General features: G+C 48.2%; 1 long non-coding RNA gene across 2 annotated transcripts; it reads left to right on the forward strand.

The window, feature by feature from the left end:
• The first annotated feature begins 324 nt into the window (after positions 1–324).
• On the forward strand, positions 325–991 carry LOC307167134. 2 transcript variants are annotated; one of them, XR_013822738.1, is made up of 3 exons: positions 325–404; positions 710–778; positions 891–991. It is a non-coding gene; the product is annotated as an uncharacterized lncRNA (long non-coding RNA). The 2 variants fall into 2 exon arrangements; XR_013822739.1 differs by lacking the exon at positions 325–404 and adding an exon at positions 446–590.
• The last annotated feature ends 5484 nt before the right edge of the window (positions 992–6475 follow it).

The following is a 6475-nucleotide window of genomic DNA, read 5'->3' on the forward strand; positions in this document are numbered from 1 at the left end:
TGTTTGTGCTGCTGGCCTCCTGAAATGAGGTTGCTTTTAAACAGAGAAACGACGAAAGTAAGTGTTTTATCTAATTTACAATATGTATTTTATAACGTTGATTTATAGAGAAATTTAAATGCTCTCCGTGCTTAAACGAGCCGAAACCTTTCTCAAAGGCGACATCTTTACTCAATACAGAGCTGACGACGAGAAGGTTGTAACGTTAACAGGGAAAGCACCGAAAGTAAGTGTTTTTAACCTAATTTACAACATGTATTTCATGGCATTATATTGTTTTATAACGATATTTATGTGGTGTGCGCGCATAAACCTTTCTTACAGACTAACGTTATGCCCTGCATATTCTTTGACTCGTGACGCAATGCAGACGCGGAGTTTGCTTTTAACGGTGAAAACCCCAAGTAAGTGTTTTAACTCCTTTACAATACGTATTTTATAATGTTATTTTGTTTTATGACAATATTTGTGATGTGCAAATATCATAATGTATTTATCCTCAAACTATCTTTTACTCTCGTTTGCCAGCACACTTAACTTAGCCTAACTGAAACCTAACGTTAACTGAAAAACAAATTTTCTTAGAATGTGTACGTAATTATTTAAGATTAAATGTTTATGAAAATGTATTTATCAGATTCAATTTTGGTTGATGTTTGGATATGCTTTCATGTTTAAATGTATTGATTTTGCTATTTGTGTTTGCTAGGAGCATTTCCATGCTGCACCATGAGGCTAACCAGGCTTGGTCTTTAAAGGCTGTACAGACTAGAACCTGGTGAGTGTCAGATTTTACAGATAACATATGAGATAGTGCATAAACATAAATAATAATCATAGCTTTTTGAATTTGTCCAGTCAAATTACTTTACAAAAAGTAATTACTTTAGACTCAACTGATTGGGAAATCTCTGCCCATCACCTGCCCCCAGCATCACAAAGCCACAAGAAGGGAACAAAGATTCTTCCGTCAGCTGACTATTTAGTGAGTTTTTTTTTAAGGTGCGTGTCTAAATTTATTTCTAAAGGGTTAGTTCACCTACAAATGGAAATTATGTCATTACTTACCCTCATCTCGAAAGACTTTCTTTCATCTTCACAAAACAAATGAGGATATTTTTAATGAAATCTGGAGCTTCCTGTCCCTCCATTGACAGTCCACGTAACTACCACGTTCAAGCCCCAGAAAGGTGTAAAGGTACATCATTAAAGTACTCCATGCGACTCCAGTGGTTTAACTTACATTTTATTAAACTACGCAAGTGCTGTGTTTGCAGCAACAAAACATTTACCACTTAATTTATAAAATATTAATTTCCAACATGCGTTCATGAGAACATTACGAGTTGTGCATGTTGTTGATGTGAAAGCAGATGTTGTTAAGTGAGTGTGCATCGAAGATTAATAATTTGTAAATAAAGTTGAGTTTTTTTGTTGTTGTTTTTTCGTGCAAACAAAGCACTCTTGTTGCTTCATTAAAAAAAAAAAAAAAAATTGAAGTTAAACCACTTGAGTTACATGGATTACTTATGATTTCCTTTATACCTTTCCGTGGCTTTGGAAGTGGTCGTTGAATAGGCTGTCGATGAAGGGACAGAAATTTTATAAAAAAATATCTTAAGTGTTCCGAAGATGAGCAAAACTCTTACTGGTTTGGAACAACATAAGGGTGAATAATGAATGACAGAATTTACATTTTTGGATGAATTAAGTGTCACAGGTCGGGGTGGGCCAAGCCAGACTGCACCCACCCCTGGGGACCGGGCACCGCCTCGAGGAGCGTGTCAAGGGACCAGACAAAGACAGAGGATAAAGGAATAACAATTTCTTTATTAAGTTAAAAACAGGTAAATTTGAAAAGTCCTAATTAAAATCTCTTGTTTCGCCAGAAGCAATTCGATGGACCCCCTGGACCGGGGCGGGATGGACGTTCGTGGACACCCTGCGGGCTCGTCGGAGAGGAATCAGAGGAGGACGCACACCACTCAGGTAAGCCACTGGGTAAGTACCCTTTACAAGGCTCTCAAGGAAGTCTTGGCTACACGGACCCCATTCGGACTGGAACCAGGTAGGTATTCGCAGTGAGGATGGAACGAACGCCGGAGGCTGCCCAGAGGTAAGTATCCAGAGGACGGGGATCCTCGACTCAGACGGGTCACAAGGACGCAGGTGGCGAGCGGGCCGGGCCAGGAGGGGACCATGAACAGCAGAACAACACTTTAATCGAGACACATGCCGTAGTTACTCTCCTTCCTTCTGAACAGTAGCAATGCTTTGCAACACGGACACGGAGGGCCACCCGGCAAGAGAACACTTCACTCTGGCTGTGCCCTGCAATGATACGACAGGGTTCAATGGTTCAACAAGATGCGACGTTCAACAGTGATACCTTCTCTCCTTCTGAACAGGGCGGAGGCTTTCAGTGGGGACAAGTGGGGACCACCAGGTGGAGAAGATGCTTTGAGGGAGACACTCCACTTGACTGCACACTGTAACCAGGTAACAGGATTTAACTTCCCAACAGCATATGGAACGTTCAATTGAAATACCTTCTCTCTTCTGAACAGGGCGGAGGCTTTCCGTGGAGACAGGTGGGGACCACCAGGCGGAGAAGACGCTTTGAGGGAGACACTCCACTTGACTGTACACTGTAACCAGGTAACAGGATTTAACTTCTCAACAGCGAATGGAACGTTCAATTGAAATACCTTCTCTCTTCTGAACAGGGCGGAGGCTTTCCATAGGGTATGCGGAGACCACCAAGCGGAGAGGACACTTGAGCGGGGCACTCCACTTCGGCTGTGCACTGTAACCAGGTAGCAGGGTTTAACTATTCAACAGCATATCAAACGTTCATTTCAAATACCTTTTCCTTTTCCGAACAGGACAGCGACTTTCGATGGAGCATGTGGAGACCACCAAGCGGGAATGATGCTCTAAGCAAGACACTCCACTTCAGCTGTACACTGTATCGGTGCAACAGGGTGTGACCATTCAGCAGTAATGAAACATTCAGCTGTAATACCTTCTCTCGTTCCAACCAGACAGCGGCTTTTGATAGGGACGTGTGGAGACCACCAGACAGGGAGGATGCTTTAAGCAAGATGCTCCAATTCGGCTATGCGCTGTAACAATGCAACAGGATTCGACCATTCAATAGTAAATGAAACATTCAACGGCAGTACCTTCTCTCGTTCGAACCCGGGCAGTGGCTGTTGATAGGGACGTGTGGTGACCACCAGACAGGAAGGATGCTCAAGCAAGACGCTCCAGTTCAGCTGTCTACTGCAACAATGTAACAGGAATCAATGGATCAACAGAATTAACAAAGCGGGGCTGTCTCGAATGGTAAGTTGGGCGCTTAATGTGACAAACCCTGTTCAGGAACAGCGGGTGAAAGACTATAGAGGAGAGTGCACAGCAGACTTTTAATACTTCTCCACACGATAAACTTCACTCCATAACACAAACCGTGTGAATCGTCACTTCAGGCACTGCATTCCACTCGCACACCGTGCATTCAGGCCAGCACTCACCCACCGGTCTTTCTCCCACCGGATCGACTCTCGTTTCTCACACGGCTCAACTTCTCCCAGAGACAGCCAGGACAGATGTAGCAATCGTCACATTCAGTGAAGGAAGAACAAAGGTTGAAGACAGATCATTAATTCACTCGGTGTAATAATCCACTCGTGCCACACGCTTTCCAAACGCTCCACACCACTTCAATGTCAGTGCATATAAACCACGGATCAAATACTCATCACTTTGCGCCTCTTCCACTGCTGACGATATCCCTTGGATTTTCGTTGACAAAACTTCACTCTCTCCTTTCCATTCCTCGGCTTCAATCTTCGCCCTGCTACACAGTCCAGCTTCAAATATAAACAACCCGCCGACAAAACACAGTATCTCACGGGAGGAGAACCACACTGACCGTCTGTTTCCTCTCTCTTTTTAAAGCCCCATCTTAATGCGCGTTCCTCTCACAACACTCTCTGTAATTCTCCTCACCTGCTGTCAATCAGGCAATTGGCCTCACTGCCATGGCAACAGATTTCGCGGTGTGATGAGACGACCATCCACAAGAGGTCTCCAAATAATACTGCCTTCACGAGGATTTTACTCTCTCTCCTTATCTGGCTTTTGTCACACCGTGACATACCCCCCTGCCAAACCGTTCTAGTCCCTAGAACGGGATCCGGACACCCAATCTCCATACCTGGATGGGGGTTGTCCCCGGTTCTCCCTTTGGGACCGTCTTGGCGGAGAATTCGGTTCCTCGGGCCTTGGCCCTATCCCCACTCTCTGAGGGACCACAGCCCATCCCACCACGGGAGGCATCCACACTGGTTCAGTAAGCGGTCTCTCTACAGCTGGTTTGAGGTAGTTTGGACAAGGGCGCATCAGATTGCGGTGGAGCACCCGCTCTGGCCCTGCTCTCCCTTCGGGACGAATGGCATACACAGGCTGATCGAGGCGCGGCTGTCATTGGATCACATACGGCTGGGGCTCCCACCGATCACTGAGCTTACCCTTTCCTTGTCGTCGGTTGTCTCGAACTAGAACTCTCTCGCCAGGCAGTAGTGGTGCACTTCGTGCCGTACGGTCATACAACCTCTTATTCTTGGCTGCGGCTTGGTTAATTCGGTCTGAGACCCGTTCATAGGCCAGTTGAAGGCGTTGATGGTGTCTGGTCACCCACCCCGTTACGCTGCCTCCTTCTTCAGCCGCCGCAGTCCCCAGCAGTAGGTCCACTGGTAGCCTCACATGCCTTCCGAACATCAGGTAAGTTGGTGCATAGCCGGTCGTACTATGAATGCTATTATTATATGCATGTACCATCGCCGGGAGGTTATCCACCCAATGTCCCTGTTGGTCACCTTCCAAGGTCCCCAAAAGACCAATCAGCGTCTGGTTAAACCTCTCACACCCTCCGTTCCCCTGAGGATGATAGGGCGTCGTATGAGTCTTCTTACATCCATACAATTGACACAACTCATGTACTACCCTGGATTCGAAATTGGGTCCTTGATCCGAATGGAACACTTCAGGGCACCCGAAGGGCTGGATGACATACCTCCACAAGGCATTAGCGGTAGTGATGGCAGTCTGATCCAGAGTTGGGATGGCCCAGGCATACTTAGTGAATAGGTCTGTGATCACTAGGATGTTTTGGATACGGTCGACCGGCCTACCCAACGTCAGATAATCCATAGCGATGATATGCATCGGTGCTTTGGCTCGAATGGGGACCATTGGAGCTCGCGGCTCTTTCCTGGCTTTAAACAGGGTGCAGCGCGGACAGCCCCGCAGGTAGGCCCCCGTAGTTCCCTCCATCCCAGGCCAATAGAAGTGGCGTCGCAAAAGTGCCGTTGTCCTCTCCTGCCCCTGATGACCAAGCTTGGTGTGGTAAGCCTCCAGCAGGGCGTGACACCTCTTCTCGGGAACCACTACCTGACAGACCGGGTCACCCGAGTGTGAGTCCTGAATGGACCGACAAATCACCCCCTCTTTCAGATGGAGCCTCTCCTTCTGGCCCAACAAGCCTCTCACAATTCGATTTTGCGCCCGGCGTTCCGCACCCTCCGGCCAACTGCCCCGCTCCAACCAGGCCCGGACCATCAACAAGTCCTCGTCTTCGCCCTGCCACATCCTCCAACGCTGTGGATCCCACCCCCAACTTGCAGGCGGCTCCTCCGGTGGCTGCCCCGGTGCCTCCACAATGCCCACCATCATTCCCTCATCACGGTCTGCCTCCAGCATGGGTCTCGGATCTTCCGACCCTCCTTCAGGCCACCTAGACAGCACGTCTGTGTTGGTATGTTCCCTTCCTGGCCGGTACTGAAGCTGATAATCAAAGTTGGCCAATTGAGCCACCCACCTCTGTTCTACCGCCCCCAGCTTGGCGGTTTGCAGGTGTACCAGCGGATTGTTATCGGTCACCACGGTTACCTTTGCTACCATAGGTAGTCCTTGAACTTCTCACTGAGCGCCCACTTCATGGCCAGTAACTCGAGCTTAAAGGAACTATAGTTGGCATCGTTTCTCTCCGCAGGATGTAAACTCCGACTAGCATAAGCGATGACTCTCTCTTCCTCCTGTTGTTTCTGGGCCAAGACAGCCCCCAAGCCCAGATGGCTAGCGTCCGTGTAAAGAATGAAGGGCTGTGTGAAATCGGCATATGCCAGAATGGGTGTTTGTAACAACTCTTGCTTGAGCTTCTGAAAAGCAATCTCGCATGCCTGGTCCCACTCCACCACTGGGGACCCTCGGCCCCGGACATGTCCTGTTCCACCCAGCAGCTGGTTCATGGGTTTAGCGATCTTGGAGAAATCCTTGATGAACCTCCGGTAGTACCCCACGAAGCCGAGGAAGGATCGAACCTGGCGCACCGTCTTTGGGGCCGCCCACCCCTGTACGGCCGACACTTTCTCTGGGTCCACAGCGATTCCTGCCGCACTCACAACATGGC

The sequence above is a fragment of the Squalius cephalus genome (assembly GCF_949319135.1).
Source record: "Squalius cephalus genome assembly, chromosome: 11".
Taxonomy (NCBI): Eukaryota; Metazoa; Chordata; class Actinopteri; order Cypriniformes; family Leuciscidae; genus Squalius; species Squalius cephalus.